The 22300-nt window shown below is 43.6% G+C and overlaps 1 protein-coding gene across 1 annotated transcript in view; it reads left to right on the top strand.

Moving 5' to 3' along the window:
• Nucleotides 1-2399: 2399 nt before the first annotated feature.
• LOC110538011 (parvalbumin-7) overlaps nt 2400-22300 on the top strand; it is a 41873-nt gene continuing 21972 nt past the window's right edge. The window contains exon 1 of the mRNA XM_036938075.2: nt 2400-3007. The gene's annotated coding sequence lies outside the window, so the exon portion shown is untranslated. The remainder of the gene's footprint in view (nt 3008-22300) is intronic.

Below are 22300 nucleotides of genomic sequence, written 5' to 3'. Positions count from 1 at the left end.
ATATCTGTGTTTTTCCTCTCATTTCCTTCAGGTCCCCCTGAGAATAGAAGAAGAAGGAATGAACATGTTTTGATATACAGTGGGGCAAAAAAGTATTTAGTCAGCCACCAATTGTGCAAGTTCTCCCACTTAAAAAGATGAGAGAGGCCTGTAATTTTCATCATAGGTACACTTCAGTTATGACACAAAATTTAAAAAAATCCAGAAAATTACATTGTAGGATTTTTAATTAAGTTATTTGCAAATTATAGTGGAAAATAGGTATTTGGTCAATAACAAAAGTTTATCTCAATACTTTGTTATATACCCTTTGTTGGCAATGACAGAGGTCAAACGTTTTCTGTAAGTCTTCACAAGGTTTTCACACACTGTTGCTGGTATTTTGGCCCATTCTTCCATGCAGATCTCCTCTAGAGCAGTGCTGTTTTGGGGCTGTTGCTGGGCAACACGGACTTTCAACTCCCTCCAAAGATTTTCTATGGGGTTGAGATCTGGAGACAGGCTAGGCCACTTCAGGACCTTGAAATGCTTCTTACGAAGCCACTCATTCGTTGCCCGGGCGGTGTGTTTGGGATCATTGTCATGCTGAAAGACCCAGCCACGTTTCATCTTCAATGCCCTTGCTGATGGAAGGAGGTTTTCACTCAAAATCTCACGATACATGGCCCCATTCATTCTTCCCTTTACACGGATCAGTCGTCCTGGTCCCTTTGCAGAAAAACAGCCCCAAAGCATGATGTTTCCACCCCCATGCTTCTCAGTAGGTATGGTGTTCTTTGGATGCAACTCAGTATTCTTTGTCCTCCAAACACGACGAGTTGAGTTTTTAACAAAAAGTTATATTTTGGAGATTATCAGTGGTCTTGTATGTCTTCCATTTCCTAATAATTGCTCCCACAGTTGATTTCTTCAAACCAAGCTGCTTACCTATTGCAGACTCAGTCTTCCCAGCCTGGTGTAGGTCTACAATTTGGTTTCTGGTGTCCTTTGACAGCTCTTTGGTCTTGGCCATAGTGGAGTTTGGAGTGTGACTGTTTGAGGTTGTGGACAGGTGTCTTTTATTCTGATAACAAGTTCAAACAGGTTCCATTAATACAGGTAACGAGTGGAGGACAGAGGAGCCTCTTAAAGAAGAAGTTACAGGTCTGTGAGAGCCAGAAATCTTGCTTGTTTGTAGGTGACCAAATACTTATTTTCCACCATAATTTGCAAATAAATTCATTAAAAATACTACAATGTGATTTTCTGGATTTTTCCCCTCATTTTATCTGTCATAGTTGAAGTGTACCTATGATGAAAATTACAGGCCTCTCTCATCTTTTTAAGTGGGGGAACTTGCACAATTGGTGGCTGACTAAATACTTTTTTCCCCACTGTACATCTCCGTAGAACCCATCATGACCGTGTGAAAATAAATGTACGCATGTCGTTTCTTTCCACAGAACTAGAGGAAGGATGATGATGCAATCACACTCTCCATTGCTCGGGCAGTGGCTGAATGTGGCTTTCATAATCTGGCTTCTCATAGACAATTCTGTGTTCTTTTATGTCCTATACTGTTGTAGCGAGCAGCACCCTAAAGCCTCTCCAATCGCTAAGGTAGAATCCACTCTGACTTTTCGACATCTCACTCACTGCAAATCAACTGAGAGACCTTCACCTATTCACAAAGCAACTTATGATAGGGTTGCTAATCAAGGATCAGGTCCTCCCTCAATAATTTTGATCTAAAACTCTAAGTTGATCCTAGACCAGCACCTGCTCTGAGACACTTTGTGAATTCCAGAACTAACACTGAGCCAAGGTCTAGAACAGCCAGCCAAATCTTATAAACTAGACATAACATACTAAATGTAAATCTGGGACACTCAAATTAGTATGATATGTTACGTTTGGTATAGTTGCATAAGACAGACAGGCGTATAATGTGAACGTCTAGCAACCCGGCAGTTGCGTGTTTGAATCTCATCACAGACAACTTTAGCATTTTAGCTAATTAGCAACTACTTACTACTTTTTAGCTACTTTCAACTATTTAGTATGTTAGCTAACCTTTCCCTTAACCCTAACCCTTAACTCTTTAACCTAACTCCTAACCTTAACTCTAACTCTAACCTTAACCCCTAAGCCCTAGTCTAGCTAATGTTAGCCACCTAGCTAATGTTAGCATTAGCCACTTACCCACCTAGTTAACATTAGACACAACCAATTGTAATTGTTAACATATAATTTGAATTTGTAACATATCATATAATTGACTTTTACTATGTTACATCTACACCTGAGTCCAGGTTGTAACAGGAACTTCTACTGTCTAGAGGCATCTTGTATAAAATAGCCTCAAAATAGCCTGTTATTTTCTTCCTCTGTCCTCCTCCCTGTAACCTTCCACTCCTAAGTGCACTCACCCCAGGCCCCAGAACAAACTGACATGCTCTCTTATCTATCATTGCCATTCTCTCCATCTCTCCATCAGCACTTCATCTATATGGGGTTCATCCCTCGCTCCACATTGTACTCCTCCTTCACTGTTCCCTTTTCCATCACCTTTTCATTCCTTTTCTCCCTCAAGTTCTTACTTCCCTCCCTCCTCTCTCTACTCTTCTCCATCTACCTAGCGACCCTCCCTCTCCGCATCCCTTCTTCCACTATCTCCCTCCACTGCTGCAATCCCTCCCTCCTCTTAAACATCACAAAATACCCTCCTATCCCAATCCAGCCCTCTCTCCCTCTCTCCCTCCCTCTCCATTTATCTTTCCCTCCCTCTCGCTTTCTCCCCTTCATCTCACCTCCAGCCACTCAGCGCTCCCTCTTCAGCAGCACCGCCCGCTCTCTTTCTACCTTTTTCTCTCTCTCGCTCCCTTTTCTTTCTCTCTCCTTCTCTCTTTGGCTCACAGAAGGTTCCCAGGCTCCTGGTCCGTCCGTCTGTCCTTCTGCCCGTCTGCCTGACCGTCCGACGATCCCAGTGAAGCTCCAGCACCAACCCGGGACACAGACTCTCACAAAGGTAAGAAATAAGGGAAGATGAGAGGGGCTCTGCTTCCCTCAACTATCACTGATGCTGGAGGCAGACAGGATGAGGGAAAGAAAGAGAAAGGGAATGGGGAGAACCAGAAATGAGAAGAGATGAAGTGGAAAAAGAAGAGGGAGAGGGGATTGGAGAGGAGGGGCGGTAATGCAGTGCACTGTTACTTGTGAGAAGAGAGGAATATAGAAAGAGATGTTTAGACTGAAGGTGTCTTGAGGAAACTGTCTGAGAACAGAGAAAGAGAGAACAGTTTGATGCATGCAGCGAGGAGAATTAGAGAAAGGGAGAGAGGGATGGAGAGGGATAGAGAGAATGTCATGAAAATGTTGGTGTATCAGCTGTGCTGCTGCAGAAAGCAGAAAGCAGCGGGCAGCTCTGCCTCTCCGTAAAATCCCATTCACAAATAAGAACTGAACTCTGGCGACTCCGATTGGTCCCCGAGCGGTGTGTGTTTGCTTCAATGTGCGTGTGTACTGTATTAGAGAATGAGATTGAGAAAGGGTGAGAGGGAAGGAGGGAAAGTGGGAAAGTGGGAGGGAGGAGGGGAATAGAAAGTCTATCAGATAGCTGTTCTGTGGGTCTGGTGCTAATGCTGTGCTTGAGCGGCTGCTCCAGCAGCACACACCATGCAGACTAACAGAGAGAGAGAGGTGGGCTGAGTAGGCGTGTACACTTTAATACAAGATGTAATGTATTGAGGAAGGGGGGGGGGTGTCCAAATGGAAATAATGAGTGATGTCGCTGGTGCGGGTGGGTACGCTTGTCATAATGCAGGCTATAGCTACAGAGACGATCAGTGTGACTTTGCGACAGACTTTGGGACACTTTCCCTCTTCAACTCCCCCCCCCCCTTCCTTTCCCCTTCTCCCTGATTGCCTCATCTCTCACTCCAGAATGCTCCCCTTTTATAACATCTGTAGAAACAGAGCTGCACTCCTGACATGCAAACAGCAGCCTGTAAGAGTGACGTTACATTTCTGGGAAACTGTCGTTGGTGCGGCAAAGTACGGGCAACCTGAAGTACATACGGGAGGGAGAGAGAGGGATGGAGAGAGAGGGATAGAGCGATGGGGAGAACTTCAGCAACCACAAGGGAGCTAATGGGACAGAGAGGAGAGACCGGGAGAGGGAGAGAGAGAGAAGAAAGAGTGTGAGAGAGAGAAGAGAGAAAGAATTAACTGACATATGAGGGTCATAATGAGATGGCAGGAAAAAAAGATGAGGAGGGTTGGGCAGACAGAATAAAAGGAGTAGAGAGAGAGAGAGAGAGCGAGAGAGAGAGAGATGTGTGGAGAGGTAGGCGGTAATGCAGTGCACTGTTACTTGTGAGAAGAGAGGAATATAGAAAGAGATGTGTAGATGGAAATGGTGTGTCTTGAGGAAACTGTCTGAGAACAGAGAAAGAGAGAACAGTTTGATGCATGCAGCGGGCAGAAATGCAGAAAGGGAGACAGGGAAAGATAGGGATTGTAAGAGAGAGGGATGGAGAGGGATAGAGAGAATGTCAAGAAAATGTTGATGTATCAGCTGTGCAGCTGCAGAAAGCAGGAAGCAGCGGCAGCTCTGCCTCTCCGTAAAAACCCATTCACAAAAAAGACCTGGAATAGACGTTGAATTGACGTCGGTGCCCAGTGTGTAGAAAGATACTTCTTTCCCCATCCATCCTCCATCTCTTTTTCACTACATATAGTATTTCACACCCCATCACTCCTCTTTCATTAGAAGTGAACGTGAGGGGTGTGATGCATGACTCTAGTCTATATCATCTCGTGCATTTCTAGGGATTCACTGATTTAGAGGCGAGCGGCTCTTTGGAGTGTGAAATACAACCTTGTGAAATAAACCGCCGAAGTGTCTGTCGCATTCGTGGCAGCTGGGATCCGCTGGGATACCCAGAACAGCACAGGACAGGAGTGATGGGGATGTGCACGGGAGCGTGGTGGAAGGGTGGGACTCTGGGGAGATTTCAGGGTTGTGTCAGTGCGGGAAACTGAGTTCTTGTTGGGTACGCCTTACGCTTGGTGGCAGCTATGTGTTCAAGGGTTCTGCCTCTGGTATGGTTTGCCGCTGCAGTGTGTGTTAGAGTGACTTTCATCCTCCTTCTTGAGGCGTCTCTCCACAAACCCTGTCTGAAATAAGCATTCAAGCATGTAATTGTGTGTGTGTGTGTGTGTGTGTGTGTGTGTGTGTGTGTGTGTGTGTGCGTGTGCGTGTGCGCAAACATACTGGACCAGAGCAGGCCTCTTCAGCGCAATGTGGCACCGCAGTTAATGAAGCACATCTCATCCCCAATCCCTGTCTCTGATTCAGGCACGGGCAGATTAATGACACCATGGAACATGGATGGGATTAGAGTACCAATCCAACAGAGATGATCAATCTAGCCTGCTAGTACCACTACCAGTTCAGCAGCCCCACATACATCAAACTACAGATCTACTTATTATCTATATATTCTCTCCAATTCCACATAGACGTGTGTGGGTGCCTTTCTGCGTGTGCAGCGCACGTATGTTTGAGTGAGTTTGAGTGAGTGGGTAGCTAGCTGGGTGCCAGTGGGTGAAATAATAGGAGAATGTCATGATTGCTTGGAAGAAGAGAAATTTGTTGTGTGGGATTGTGTAGGTGAGAGGTTGTTAGATGTTAAGATAGGACCAGCTAATTGTGTGCGGACGGATCCAGAGTGCATGTTTGAATTTTTACGTGGGCAGCCTCAAAACTGAACGGTATGAAACTAAAGCACATCTGCGTTCTATGGTCCGAAAGGCATCACCCACAACTACACTCTTAGAATAAAGGATTCCAAAAGGATTCTTTGGCCGTCCCTATAGGATAAACCTTTTTGGTTCCAGGTAGAACCCTTTTGGGATCCATGTAGAACCCTCTGTGGAAAGGGTTCTTCATGGAACCCAAAAGGGTTCTTCAAAGGGTTCTCCTATGGGGACCGGCAAAGAATCCTTTTCAGTTCTCTTTTTCTAAGAGTGTGCAGGGATGTGACTATAACATGTTGCCTCCCCCACTTAAAAGGCTACTTGCAAGTAGCCACACCCATTATGTGCATTTCTGATAGATGAAATTGAATGAATTTAAACAAAGCTATTCTCAATTTGCGCTGATAGATTTTGACATTAAAAACAGGGAATTGACACAGAGTTTAATCGGCCTCCGGTGCAGAGCGTTAATTAAAAAACAGATCGCCATCATTATAAAGAGGAGAATAAATGGGGGGGGGAGAAAGAAGAGAGTATTTTCCTCTCTCTTTGCTAAAGTGGCAGGCTGTAGTTATACTGTAAGGAAGTGGCAGTCGGTGACGTTTAAGATAAGGAAGGGTCTTTTTTTTAATGAGCATGGCCTTATTTCTATTATAGCATATTGGATGACTGTCGTTCATATTCCATTCACTCAGCTCAATATAACATTAATAGGTTCGGTCTAATACATAATACTCAATGTTCCTTATACCCATCATGAGGATGGTACAACCTAGTCTATGAATGAAAGTTTACAATGTAGGTGCACACTGGCGGAGGAAAAAAATTGGAGACGACAGACAGTGACACATGGACAGACAGTGACACATTCAATACCATCTTGCATGCTCTTGCCTGCATCTAGCTAATCTAGGGTGTAATCCTTAGTCCAACAGTTGCAAACGTTTGCATCCGTTTAAGAAACATTTTTTTCAACAGAATCAGCAGAATGAATACACCCCTGATCACGCGTAAACACAGTTCATTTTCATAGCAGCCACGTTGTATTCCTTCTCGCATCCATGAGCTCTCCTCCTGTCACCTTTTCTCTTTGTTTGTGAACTTCAATGCACAACAAATCAGCTGTATGTGACCAGGTGAAAAAACCTTTTCAAGCCAAACCATGTCATAACCTCTACACACAGCTTGCATCACCATATTAGCTAAAGTAATGTCATAGTCAGCATAGCTAATAGAACTAATGTGTTAGTAAACCCGCTACAATCATGCAGTAACGCTACAGTGCACAGTCAGTAAGCAGCTCACCTTGACGTGGAAGAGTTCCAGTGTTGTGTTGGAAATTCATAGCCAGCTAGCTAAAATAGCATCCCTCTGTTTGAGCAGGGTATTTGAGTAGGCTAAACTAGCTAGCTGCACTTGCTAGCTAAGTAAGTGAAACAGATTATTTTTTAAATTACGAAATCTCTCTCTCTCTCTATCTCTCTTTTGCTTGTCCTTCATTTTGTAATAAATCAATTTGTTCAAAACTGTTCAACTATTGTCTTTCTCTCTCCTTTAGTCAAGTACTCACCACATTGTATGCACTGCAGTGCTAGCTAGCTGTAGCTTATGCTTTCAGTACTAGATTCATTCTCTGATCCTTTGATTGGGTGGGCAACATGTCAGTTCATGCTGTAAGAGTGTCCTCCAGAAGTTGTCTTAATTACTGTGTAAGTCTATGGAAGGGGGTGAGAAACATGAGCCTCCTACAGTAGGTTTTGTATTGAAGTCAATGTACCCAGAGGAGGACGGAAGCTAGCTGTCCTCCGGCAACACCATGAAGCTACCCTACAGAGTGTTGTTGAGGCTACTGTAGACCTTCATTGCAAAAAAAAAGTGTGTTTTAAAAGATTATTTGGTGACATTTGAATATATTTAGTAGAGATTGATTTAAAAAGGATAACTTTTAAATGTTTTACAACAACAACAAAAAAATCACTGGGTAGGATGGTTCTCCTCTTCCTCATTTGAGGAACCTCCACTGCTGTAAGGAGTGGGAAACTCAGAAGCTGCTGCCAGCCTGCCTGTCATCATCATGGGGATTGATCCCAATGTAGTTTGACACTCATGACAATTCATTACTGTGTTGAGACACTCTTGCATTAACACACACACACACACACACACACACACACACACACACACACACACACACACACACACACACACACACACACACACACACACACACACACACACACACACTTATAAACCCATTCACCTAGATGCACACATAGCGAGAGGTCACACACACCGTTCCGGAGGAGGACGTTTAGTTTTTCCATTGCTCAGCAGAACAGCACAATACCATCTCCATCCCTCCATCCCTCCAGCCCCACCTACATGAACTCTCACGGTCAGGTCACCTATGCAATGCATTCATCTCTTGAGATTTGGCCAACAAAATTCACTTAGACATCATCCTCCAACTCATAATGCCCATAATGCCTTGGGGTTAGGGTTAGGGTAAGGGTAAGGGTTATGTTTATGGTTAGGGGTTATAATAAAATAGGATTTTGAATGGGACTGAATTGTGTGTCCCAACAAGGTTAGTTATATAAGACTGTGTGTATGTGTGCGTGTATGTATGCAGTGTGTGTGTGTGTTACTGATCAGATGAAAGCACATGTGGGACCAAGTGGCATTGCAGGGCTGGAAGTTGGAAGCCAGAAGCTGGAAGGGAGCCATAACTTTGAGTCACCTGCTAATAGAGAATTACGACTGTTGTGCTAATGTAGCCTGGTCCCAGATCTGTTTGTACTTTTCCCTGCCCCATTGGCATTCCATAAGGAGTTGGCAAGAGAGCAGAAACAGGTTGGCTCCCAGGCTAGTGCTAATGATGCATGGTGCTGGAACATCAGCTGTTGTTCCTCCTACATTTTGCATCTAGATTTCAGACATTCTAGTTTTACAAACTACCTGTGTTATCTTGCAGTACATGTATTAATGTGCGGAGGGGGTAAACTGTTGTATTGTTTTGATGGAAGAGGGATTTTTTTCTGTTGTTGAATATCCAGATGCTGATGTAATTGCCACCACACCTGCAATACCCTCCCTTTCTTGTATCTTCTTTCACTCTCTCTCTCTCTCTCTTCCTCTCGTACTCACTCTTTTTCTTACTTTCTCTCTATCACCGGCGCTCTGCCGGTCCAAACGAAGGTGTGAAAAGGGGACACTTCTCAATTTGTGCCAAAGTTCAGTCGATCTATTTTAGAGATTTGGCCATGTATTTTTTATTTTTTTTAAGGCCAATGTATTTTTAAACCGCCCGAGCAACAGAGGTCACTTAGAGCGAATCTAACTTTAGTAGTGACACAGAGGCCACCGCAGCGCTGCAGGAGTCAGGCCGAGCAATTAAAACCTCCACAAACTCCTAAATGAGATCATTAGTGTGATGGGATGGATGGAAGTCATCTGGGAAGAGGCAGGGGAGACGAAAGTGGATTGAGATTTTTATTTTTATGGGTCACGGAGGGAGGGAGTTTTTGGTGAAATAAATGGGGTGATAATGTAACATTGTGACCTATTTTGATGCGGTGTGACTTTAAACTCCTTACTCTTTTGGAGTAAGTAGGAGTAAGAGTCAGTGGATGTGGATGATAAATAGACATAGATGTAGACACATACACATGCACCGCACAGCAAATGACACTTCTTACCCAACATCATTTGCAAAAGTGTACTCCTGCTCTGTGACCTGAAAACAGCATCCCTCTGCACCACGGTTCATCTACGTGAGACAGGGGGCACTGTTTCGCGGACAAGTGGATGAGTCGATGGAGATGCTGCTGCATTCCCTATATGAGGTCTCAAACTCCATCTCCTCCCAAGGTTTCTCATGGTTTCTCACTCACCGGCTACACAATTAGTCCCTTACAGAAGACTGCTGCCTGGTCCCTGGCTGAACAGTTCATTCTTAGAACTACTGTTCTCTACTCCCTGCATAGAGAATAGATGCCAAGAAAGGACAACTCAGTGGGCAAAATGCAGAAGTTACCAAACTCTATGCTATTCCGTTCCAATGGGTTCTATTCTATTCCTAGCGATGACTACGATGACCAGATGGCATTGCATTATCAGTGTGATACAAGAGATAAGCAGATAAGCAGGACTTGGAATAGCATTCGTTGTGACCAATATACATCATATTCCACATCAGCTGTCATATTATCTGAAAATGCGCAAAGAGGATGATGGACGTTTTTCTCCCCTCCTCTCTCCCATTGCTTTGCCGGCCTGCTAATACATTTTAGACGGGAGCTGGGAGCGTTCCGGACTGGCCCCTGATCATCATAGAGATCATCTGAATGCAGGAAACATGCAATCCCGTCTGTGTCCGAAAATCCTCTATGTCCCTACATAGTGCACTGCTTTTTAATAGTTCTCTATGAGCCCTGGTCAGAAGTAGTGTACTATCTAGCAAATAGGGTGCCATTTTGGATGCAATCGTTATGTCAGTGTGAGCAAGGGGCCTGCAGTATAGCCAGCGCTAAATGTCTCTGTTTATCACGTATTACACTGATGAGCTTATTTCACTTGAATGTCATTCTCTATTTGGGAGTGTTAGGTTGAAGCCTTATCTGTGAATGGGCTTTGGTCATGATACTGTAGTACTGTAGATTCGCACGCACGCACGCACGCACGCGCACACACACACACACACACACACACACACACACACACACACACACACACACACACACACACACACACACACACACACACACACACACACACACACACACACACACACACACACACACACACAATCATGCCGTGTGTGTGTGCCCAGTTGCCAACAGCCACTTTAGCTCTTGTAGCTTTCTCTATTTAGCTTTAGCTCTCTCTATTTTCTATCTTTATGAATGACAACGCATATCGTTCCTTTGTAGAACTATGAATGTGTGCATCCCCTTCTCCCTCTTTCCTCTCCATCTCTCTCCCCATCCCTCCCTCTTCTCTGTGTGAGAGCGCTAGCTGGACACACTCAACTCAGCTTGCCCCAGGCTCGGCCCCGGCTCCCACCAGCAGAGTGTGAAGACTGTGTCAGAGTAAGAGAGGAGAGCTGTAGAGGAGGAGTGGAAGCCCAGTGCTGGACTGGCTTTTATGGTGAAAGGTCAATGTAGGGTTTATATAGCCGAGCGTGCACACACACACACACACGCACACACACACAGACACACACTTCGGCAAGACAAGAGGCGCTGTCAGGCGGCAGAGTTTCTGCTGCCACTACTGCTGACAAGGCAAGCCACTGTCAATGGGACAGGGGCTTCAGCTTCTCTGTTTGAATACACAGACACACTCCGACAATCTACACTGAAACACACACACGGACACACGCACACACACCCTGACTCACTCACACACTCAGTAAAAACATGAGCAGAGGAATGTGCAGATCTGCGTGGATGGTGGTCACCCACCCAGTCACCCACACTGCACGAGGAAACACATCAAGAGCTAATGCAAATACATGAACACATACTCAATATCTGGTTTATATTTAGTCTGATGCAAACAACCACACACAACAAAACATATTTTAGTGACGTAATGTCATGTCAAAGTTCTGACCGATAGGCCACTTATGTAATGTACTACTTATTAGCCGATAATCCCGTAATTACGAAGACTGAATGACAAGTTATTACGATAACAACACCATTATAGGGTTTTGGGCTTTTGTGTTCGCAGCCTGCAGGACCTTTGGGTTAAATCCCAGACGAACAGAGAATGTGCTGACAATGTAGTGCCCAAACAAATTGTATGTTCAACAATTTTAAGCAGCCCACGACTGTGGCTTTAAACCTTGTCTCCCTCTTCCTTCATCTCTCTTCTACCCCCCCCCCCCCCCCCCCCCCCTTCTTATCAAAGACTAGCGCAGAATACAAATTGTGTTGCGCTTTAGTTTTTTGGTACCATAAGCCTAGGGCATGAGGAGAATGGGGAATAGAAGTGAATCTGTCCCAGGAAGAGAAAGAAAGGATCCAGCACAATAGAGGGGCTTAGACCAGCCTGATGCAGACAACAAGCTGAGAGGAGAAGAAATGAGAGAAACAGAGAATAAAAGAGCAAGAGAAAATGGGAAGAGGAAGGAGGAGAACCGTCGAAAGGGAGGTGCTGGAGGGCATGCGAGGAAGAAAGAAAGAAAGAAAGAAAGAGAGGAAGAAAGAAACAGATAAGAAAAGGAAAACGCAAACCAGAGACAGAGGCGAGGAGCCAGAGGAGCGAGGGATAAAAAACAAGAAAATAAAGGAAGATAAAGGCGTGTGTGATGGATGGACAGGCACTGTTCTGCGGATGTAGGAATCCTCAGCCTCAGCACCATGCTAGTTGGCTAAGTGATACACAGGACCCTGATATCCAGCCCCTCCCCATAGTCTCTTTCTCTCTCTTTCTCTCTCGCGCCTCCCCCCAGGATCCTCTGTCACCCTCTACTCCGCACACAGGGCTGTGTGACTCAAGCCTCAGCAGCCATCCAAACCCATCAGACTCATCCTGGACAGGCCTGGCTGCCACTCACACTATACTAAAGGAAACAGGAATCCCCTTCATACACATAGACACACACACGCACACTTAGACACACACACGCACTCTCCTGACACCACCATGACCTCTTTTAGCCTCCTTTGTTCACTACAGTGGCCTACCCCTGTGGATACAGCTCTCCTTCTCTCTCTCTCACACACACACACACACACACACACACACACACACACGCTCAATCACAAACACAAACACACAGCATTGGGGGTGACAACATCTGTCTCACTTGATTTAGTGTCTTTCTCTATACACAAAGGAAAATTGGGGAACAGTAGAGTTTTATAGTTCAGAAGGAAAAAAAAGCCCTTACATCACACCGTGTAAAGGCACTCATGCTTGAAAGGGACTGTGGATTTTGTCCTTGCAGATAGTCCTCTTAGGCGTGCACCTATAGGACACTTTTTTTGTGTGAATAGCTATCTGTAAATATCACGACAATCTAACATTGACTAGTGGAAAGCAGTCATATACATATTGTCCATGAAGGTACAGAAGGGGTTCAATACCGAAAGAGCATTTCCCATCCCTGCCCATCTGGCAGTTGTCACTCGAGACTCAATCAAACGCTCTTAGCATATTTGGAGGGGGAGCCAATTTGAACCAGAGGAGGCTGGTGGGTGAATAAATAGGAGGAGGGGCTCATTGTAATGGTTGGAATGGAATGAATGGAACGGTATCAAAAACATGGAAATGTGTTTGATACCTTTCCATCCATTCCATTGCAGCTATTACGATGAGCCCATTTGTTCGGGAGTTGTTCCCATGTGGTGAATTGATGCTCAGTTCATAGTTGTTCTGAGTACTCCTGTCCCCCTGCTGAGACGAGACTTGTCACATACCGGCTGTCCATAAACCCTTCACTGCCAGGGGATTACTACAGACAAACTTTTTACCCATAATCACAGAATATGTATGTTTATATGGGAGATCACATGTCATGATGTCGTTACCAATAAAGGCAAATCAGATGAAGTAGCAGCGGAATAACATCACAGGAGCACCTAAATATAAACAATACCGGCATCCAAAATGAACCTGTTTCAGTCCAAGTCAAGCACTGCATTACAGTGATGGAATGGTCTTGAGTGCTATTGGAAATACTGGCTCTTAAAAAAAAAAGTTGAAATTGTAATTAACATAATGAAAAAAATCCCCACCAAAATCCGTCTGTTTAAGCTAGAGAAATCTGTTTTGTCTCAATCCAGCACATCCGCCGAAGTCCGCCTTCCACAACCATGGTGGAAAGTGGCAGAGCTACAGCTTTGTTTGTCAGACCAGGAGACATCCCGAAAATCGATCCTCTCACAAAAATGGGACTCGTCTCATGGGACTCGTCTGAAGTCGGTGCCGCCAATGTGCCAACTTCTGTCTGTTAGTTTGGCCTAAAGACCAACTATCTCACGGGACTGATCTCACGGGACTGTTCTGAAGGTAACCTGGTACTGGTTTTAAAAAAATACGGAAGTATGTAAGTCGTTTTGTGCAAATATGTTAAATATATGTGTCAAAAAATAATAATAAATAATTCCTGAGCTTTTTTATATCACCTAGATATAAGACATTATGATTTATTTTTGGACTGTCTGTTTTGCCATTTATAAATTGGTTATTCAATACATTTCTATAGGCTATAGCAATAAAGGCCCATTTATATACAGTACCAGTCAAAGGTTTGGACACACCTACTCATTCCAGGGTTTTTATTCATTTTTACTGGTTTCTATATTGTAGAATTATGGTGGACATCAAAACTATGAAATAGCACATATGAAATTAAGTAGTAACCAAAAAAGTGTTAAACAAATCAAAATATATTTTATATTTGAGATTCTTCAAAGTAGCCACCCTTTGCCTTTATGACAGCACTCTTGGCATTCTCTCAACCAGCTTCATGAGGTAGTCACCTGGAATGCATTTAAATTAACAGGTGTGTCTTGTTAAAAGTACATTTGTGGAATTTATTTCCTTCTTAATGCGTTTGAGTCAATCAGTTGTGTTGTAACAATGTTGGGGTGGTGTACTAAATATAACCCTATTTGGTAAAGACCAAGTCCATATTATGGCAAGAACAGCTCAAATAATCAAAGAGAAACAACAGTCTGTCATTACTTTAAGACATGAAGGTCAGTCAATGTGGAACATTCCTAGAATTTTGAAAGTTTCTTCAAGTGCAGTCACAAAAACCATCAAGCGTTATGATGAAACTGGCTCTCATATGGACTACCACAGGAAAATAAGAACCAAAGTTACCTCTGCTGCAGAGGATAAGTTCATTAGAGTTACCAGTCTCAGAAATTGTAGCCCAAATAAATGCTTCACATAGTTTAGGTAACAGACACATCCCAACATCAACTGTTCAGAAGAGACTGCATGAATCAGGCTTCATGGTCAATGGATCATCTCCGCATGTGTGGTTCCCACCGTGAATCATGGAGGAAGAGGTGTGATGGTGTGGGGGTGCTTTGCTGAAGACACTGTCTGTGATTTATTTAGAATTCAAGGCACACTTAACCAGCATGGCTACCACAGTGTTCTGCAGCGATCCCCGCTGGTTTGCATTTAGTGTGACTATCATTTGTTTTTCAACAGGACAATGATCCAACACACCTCCAGGTTTTCTAAGGGCTATTTGACCAAGAAGGAGAGTGATTGAGTGCTGCATCAGGTGACCTTGCCTACACAGTCACCCGACCTCAACCCAATTGAGATGGTTTGGGATGAGTTGAGTGAAGAGTGAAGGAAAAGAGTGAAGGACAAGTAGCCAACAAGAACTCTTTCAAGACTGTTGGAAAAGCATTCCAGGTGAAGCTGGTTGAGAGAATGCCAAGAGTGTGCAAAGCGGTCATCAAGGCAAAGGGTGGCTATTTGAAGAATCTAAAATCAAAACTATGTTTTGATTTGTTTAACACTTTTTTGGTTACTACATGATTCCATATGTGTTATTTCATAGTGTTGATGTATTCACTATTATTGTACAATGCAGAAAATAGTAAAAACAAAGAAAAACCCTTGAATGAGTAGGTGTGTCCAAACTTTTGACTGGTACTATATATACCGACAGGGGTCCTACAAATCCAAATCAAATAGCTAAATGAGCCATGGTATGACCATCTTTAAACAAGGGTTATTAAAAGAGAAGATGTATTTATCCATTTGGAAAGAAAGAGAAGAGAGACCGGAGAGAGGGAGCATTCAGAAATAGTGTATCTAGTAACGACTTGGAAGGAAACCCGGGAGTGTTCGTGAGGAATTCACATTTGTCACCCAACTGCCTGGCTTCCACCAAGAGAGGAGGGGGCGGGGGAGAGGGGATGACTAAGCAAGGAGAGAAAAACAAAGCAGAAATTACGTAACATAAAAACCAGGGTCATATTCACTAGATAACAAACTGAAGAAAACAGATGGCAATGGGAAGGGACTGCCTGAACTTATAAGGAACGCTTGTTTTCCCACTGCAAAACAAAGTGCAATAATCAGTGGCGGATTTAGGCGTTAGCGACATTGGCAGCCGACCAGGGCGGCATCTTGCCGTGGGCGGCACGGGGCGCTCTCACCAAAAAATTAAATAAATAATAATAAATAAAACAAATCGTAATGGTGACATTTGCGCAATCATTTTTCTATTGCTCATTTGCATGTCACGTCAATGATATCATGTCACCATATGGGACTGTGGGTCAATTAACCTTATCGGAGTTGGCACCCTGATTCTAGTTTGTGAGCTAGGCAGGCTACTGCCTGGGAAGGTCTCCCACTCAGAAGTACGAGATGGGGAGGGGGGCGGGGGTTGGTTGACCTGAGGTCTCCCCACTGAATGCCCGAGGTAGGGGGAGTTATATCTAACCCACCTAGAACAGAGGGGGCAGGAGCCAAATGATACAGTCATGATAATGGATTGAGAGAGAGTGAGTCAGTGAGTGAGTGAGTGAGTGAGTGAGTGAGTGAGTGAGTGAGTGAGTGAGTGAGTGAGTGAGTGTGTGAGTGAGTGAGTGAGTGAGTGAGTGAGTGAGTGTGAGAGTGAGTGTGAGAGTGTGAGAGTGAGTGAGTGAGTGAGTGTAAGAGTGTGAGAGTGTGAGAGTGAGTGAGTGAGTGAGTGAGTGAGTGAGTGAGTGAGTGAGTGAGTGAGTGTGAGAGTGAGTGTGAGAGTGTGAGAGTGAGTGAGTGAGTGAGTGAGTGAGTGAGACTTTTTGTATGGATTTTATTTATGAGTTTTTATTTCTGACTTTATATTTATGAGTCTTATTTTTGTATATATTTTGTATATTTATATAGTTTTAAATGTTATGATGGTTCACCCAGGGAGCCATACAAGTTAGAACCACCACTGGCAATAATGAATACGACCCTGATGTTATGTAATGTAAAGCCACCGACTCTCTGCCAAGGTACATCTGGTCCTCATTGTTATTATTATATCTAACCCACCTGGAACAGAGGGGGCAGGAGCCAAATGATACAGTCATGATAATGGATTGAGAGAGAGAGAGAGAGAGAGAGAGAGAGAGAGAGAGAGAGGTTATAGTCAACATGGCTGGCAGACAGTCACATAATTTCTTAATATCTTAATCTCTGCTGTTTCAAGAGGCTCAAGAGAATCTCCTGAGAAGGCATTTGACAAATAGAGCAAGCAATCAATAAAGAAAGCTAAAGAGAGAGAGGAAATATGTCAGAAACCGGAGAGAGGGAGCCAAGGACTGGAGAGTTGGATGCAACAAACCAAAAACTATTTGGAGAAGGAGCAGAGCGGAATATATATATATATATATCTTTAATAAAGAGTAGCGAATAAGTAGAGTCCTTCAAATGGGCTGATTAAACATGTACTGTAGCTAGCTGAGGCATCTGCGAGAAGAGACTGGTGATTCCATATGCATAACAGGCCCTTGACAGGGAGAGGGCAGGTGAGGTGCCTCCTGTCTGGCAGGTAGAATACTACTGAGCTCCATAGATTTCCACTCCATTTGTACAATAGACAGAAATACAGGGGGCAGAGGAGGAGAGGAGAGTAAAAGAGAGGAAATGCACTCTTGCATTTCATTTGGCGCTGGTTGCATTTGGAGGAGCAGAGCGATGAGGAGAAAACTCAGCCAAGCCAGCAGCATGGCACCTCAATCACACCGTATCTATCTCTGCTCAGAGCAGCATCCACTGGGCTGTTACTGAAGCAGTTTAGCTTATCAGCTCCTCTCCTCCGAGGCTTCCCTCACTTCCATTCCTCCCTCCGGGGCGCTGCCACCTCACAAGCCTCACACGCCTCTCCTAATTATGCCCCCCTGTCTGTCTCCCAGCCTCCCCTTCCTCCCCTCTCCCTCTCCCCCCACTCATCTTGTCACCTCCAATTCTAGTTCAGGTGGCTTATTGGCAGGGCCACTTCAGGTTAAAAACCAATGCTGGCATTCTGAGCAGATTCCAGTATCATCACGGCAACAGTTGGCAACAGGTTGGTATCAGAATGGTAACAACAGTGGCCAAATTCAATAGATTATCATTGCTCTGAACCCTGGTCAGTTCCTTGGGATTACCTTGTTTAATTGGGGGCTGTTTCGAAATGCAAATAGCCAAGGTCATGCGCGAGCACTAAGGCTGAGAACGATTGCCATTTATCAATGGTGATCTCCTACCGGTGTGTTTATGACACTCATACGCGTATGAACATTCTGAATTCCGTTCGTAAATAGTATTTGAGATAAATTGATATATGAGGCCCCAGGTGATCCTTGTCTATGTTCTGTCGACTTACCCACTGCCTATGCTCTGTAAGAGGAAGGAGACATAGAGAAAGTACTGGTTAAAAAGTTTGGCTGCATCAAATGTCCTTACAACCCCCCCAAAAAATATTTGTATTTTGCCCTCAGTCTGATAGTCTTTATCAGGTGTGTCTTTCACCAGTGGAAGAGCTTCTAGCCAAGCCTGGCTACAGATGAACTAGTCCCGTCTTTGTGTTCACATTCAAACCCCTCTGCCGATATCTGTGAGACTAAGATATAGAGAGAGAAATAGTGGAAGACATGAAAAAAAAAAGTGAGGGAGAGCAAGCCGGTGGAAGGATATGAGAGAGAGACAGCTCGTGTGAAAGTGTGGGCATCTAAGTGCCTCGGGAGAAACAGGCAACATTAGTATGTGAGTAACTGAGCTGAGCTCTCGTGGCTCTCTGCTCTAGCGTGATGTCTTTAAAAAGCAGGCTCCTTCTCAAATGCATTGTTGTCCCTCCACTGGCTTGCCTTTTGGCCAGTGAGTACAACCTCCAAGATAACTCATATCCTTTCACCAACCCGTAATTGTGTGGAAAGAGTCACAGTATAGTTTACGACTCAGTTAGTTATTATGAGTCTGTATTATCCAGGGTTGGGGTTAATTCCATTTCATTTCCAGTCAATTCAAGAAGTACAATGACATTCAAATTAACTTCAATGCTTTTCAATTAGGAAACATTTGAACTTGAATTGGAGTTTGGTTCACTTTTTTAGAATTGACTGGAATTTAAATTAAATTGACCCCAACCCTACACTACACTACACTTGTCCCCTCTCTCCTCTCCTCTCCTCTCCTCTCCTCTCCTCTCCTCTCATCCCTAGGCGACGTGGACCCATCCTACATGTTAACACGACAGTGATCCTCATCCTACACCGACTCACTGACTTCTGACCCGAGGGGCACCAACAGGGCCATGAACCATCCTCATCATTATAGGCAGGCCTATAATGTGAGCCGAAATGGGTCTTCTCTATGACTCCATCTCTCTGTGTAGGCAGAAGAAAACACAATGTACTGGCAGATAGAGAAATATACACGGCAGGCATAAAAAATTGCCTACAGTGGCGCGGTAATCTAAGAGTGAGCACTATCGGGTCCTTGCTCGCTAGCTGCTGACAGTATGGGCGTAATATCAAACCCTAGTCCTTCCTCTGACCGTCAGGCTCTGTGAAGCATGAGAGGGTGTGAGCGGGTTTAAAGCTTGATCAATAGCTCGACCTTTGGGCCGATATGGCTGAATAGTATCCGTTACTCTCCCGGGACTCTGCGTCCGTTCGTTTGTTCAACGGCCAGAATCAAAAAGTTGCGCAGGCCAGGCGAATGTCAATGTTCTTGACTTCCAAAAAGAGTGTGCATGTGTGTGTGCATGTGCACGTGTGTTGTGCACGTTTAATAGTGCTCTCTGTCACCTCCGAGAACAAAGAAAGAGTAATAGAATGCGTAGTAAAAGGACATATGAAGATGGCAGAGAGAAAGAAAAAGAGAGAGAGAGAGAGAGACGGCGATAGAAAGGGAGAATGTGTGAGATATAAAAAGAGAGTTGAAGAGAAACCACATTTTTTAACCATATTATTCAGTTTGTTCAACGGCCAGAATCAGAAAGCTGCGCAAGCCAGGCGAATGTCAAATGTTCTTGACTTCCAAAAAGAGTGTTTCAGACCCCTTGACTTTTTTACATTACAGCCTTATTCTAAAATTGATTAAATAAAATAGTGTCCTCATCAATCTACACACAATACCCCTAAATGACAAAGTGAAAACCAAAATAACTTATTTACATAAGTATTCAGACCCTTTACTCTGAGACTCAAAATTGAGCTCAGGTCAATCCTGTTTCCACTGATCATCCTTGAGATGTTTCTACAACTTGATTGGAGTCCACCTGTGGTAAATTCAATTGATTGGACATGATTTGGAAAGGCACACACCTGACTATATCAGGTCCCACAGTTGACAGTGCATATCAGAGCAAAAACAAAGCCATTAGGTCCAAGGAATTGTCCGTAGAGCTCCGAGACAGGATTGTGTCGCGGCACAGATCTGGGGAAGGGTACCAAAAAACAAGATTCTCTGGTCCGATGAAACCAAGATTGAACTCTTTGGCCTGAATGCCAAGCGTCGCGTCTGGAGGAAACCTGGCACCATCACTACGGTGAAGCATAGTGGTGGCGGAGCAAAGTACAGGGAGATCCTTGATGAAAACCTGCTCCAGAGCGCTTAGGACCTCAGACTGGGGCGAAGGTTCACCTTCCAACAGGACATTGACCCTAAGCACAGAGCCAAGACAACCCAGGAGTTGCTTCAGGACAAGTCTCTGAATGGCCTTGAGTGGCCCAGCTAAGAGCCCAGACTTGAACCTGATCTAACATTTCTGGAGAGACCTGAAAATAGCTGTGCAGCGATGCACCCCATCCAACCTGACAGAGCTTGAGAGGATCTGCAGAGAAGAACAGGAGAAACTCCCCAAATACAGGTGTGCCAAGCTTGTACCGCCTTATTCAAGAAGACTTGAGGCTGTAATTGCTGCCAAAGTAGCTTCAACAAAGTACTGTGTAAAGGGTCTGAATAGTTACAGTGCAGTGCCTTGCAAAAGTATCCCCTTGGCATTTCTACTATTTTGTTGCATTACAACCTAATTTAAATAGATTTTTATTTGGATTTTATGTAATGGACATACACAAAATAGTCAAAATTGGTGAAGTGAAATGAAAAAAATTACTTGTTTCATCAAACATTCTGTGAATCATTTTCATTAAGATTCTACCAACTTTTAGGGCAACATACAGTGCCTCCAGAAAGTATTAACACCCCTTGACTTTTTCCAAATTTGTTTTGTTACAGGGTGATTTAAAAATGTATTAAATATAGATTTTTTTTTTACGGACAATAGCCCATATTGTCAAAGTGGAATTATGCTTACTAATGAATTAGAAACGAAAAGCTGAAATGTTTTGAGTCAATAAGTATTCAACCCCTTTGTTATGACAAGCCTAAATAAGTTCAGGAGTAAACATTTGATTAACAAGTCACATATAAGTTGCATGGACTTACTATGTGTGCCGTAATAGTATTTAACATAATTCTTGATCTCATCTCTGTACCCCACACATACAATTATCTCTAAGGTCCCTCAGTCGAGCCGTATATTTCAAACACAGATTCAACCACCAAAAACAGGAAGGTTTTACAATTCTTCGCAAAGAAGGGCACCTATTGGTAGATGAGTACATTTTTAAAAAGAAGACGTTGAATATCCCTTTGAGCATGGTGAAGTTATTACTTACAGTTTGGATGGTGTATCAATACACCCAGTCACTACAAAGATACAGGCGTCCTTCCTAACTCAGTTGTAGGAGTGGAAGGAAACTGGGATTTCACCATGAGGCCAATCGGGATTTTAAAACAGTTACAAAGTTTTATAGCTGTGATAGAAGGAAACTGAAGATGGATCAACCACATTGTAGTTACTCCACAATACTAACCTTATTGATAGAGTGAAAAGAAGAAAGCCTGTACAGAATACAAATATTACAAGACATGCATCCTGTTTGCAACAAGGCACTAAAGTAAGGCTGCAAAAAACGTGGCAAAGCAATTCACTTTTAGTACTGAATACAAAGTGTTATGTTTGGGGGAAATTCAATACAGCATTTTACTGAGTACAACTCTCCATATTTCAAGCATTTTGTTAGCTGCATCATGTTACGGGTATGCATTTAATCGTTAAGGACTGTGGAGTTTTTCAGGATAAAGAATAAATGGAATGGAGCTAAGCAGAGACAAAATCCACAGGGAAAATCTGGTTCTGTCTGCTTTCCACCAGACACTGGGAGATTAATTCACCATTCAGCTGGACAATAACCTAAAACACCAAATATACACTGGAATTGCTTACTATGTTGTTTCTACTGAACATAAAGTATGTACAGTATGTATGTATGTATAGAGCATAATGTATTTACAGTTTTATTCACATGTTTTCAAGTTCTGGTGACAAATCATGCTTTCCGATTATTGCATAGATTGTAATGGACACTTATGATGTGTGTAAAATACTTTTTTGAAGGTTGTACTAATTATAATGAGCTAATATTAATAAATTTGCCAGCCATGTGTGGCGCCATGTTTGTTGACATTATACAATGCATTCTGGGTGTCACGTAAACGTCTATCAGACCAAAGATGTTGAAGGAATGGTTCACTCATCTTTCTAATA

The sequence above is a fragment of the Oncorhynchus mykiss genome, chromosome 12 (assembly GCF_057628025.1).
Source record: "Oncorhynchus mykiss isolate SJ-2025 chromosome 12, ASM5762802v1, whole genome shotgun sequence".
Lineage (NCBI taxonomy): Eukaryota > Metazoa > Chordata > Actinopteri > Salmoniformes > Salmonidae > Oncorhynchus > Oncorhynchus mykiss.
Note: the sequence above shows the minus strand (reverse complement) of the source record. Positions and strands in the feature narration are given on the sequence as shown.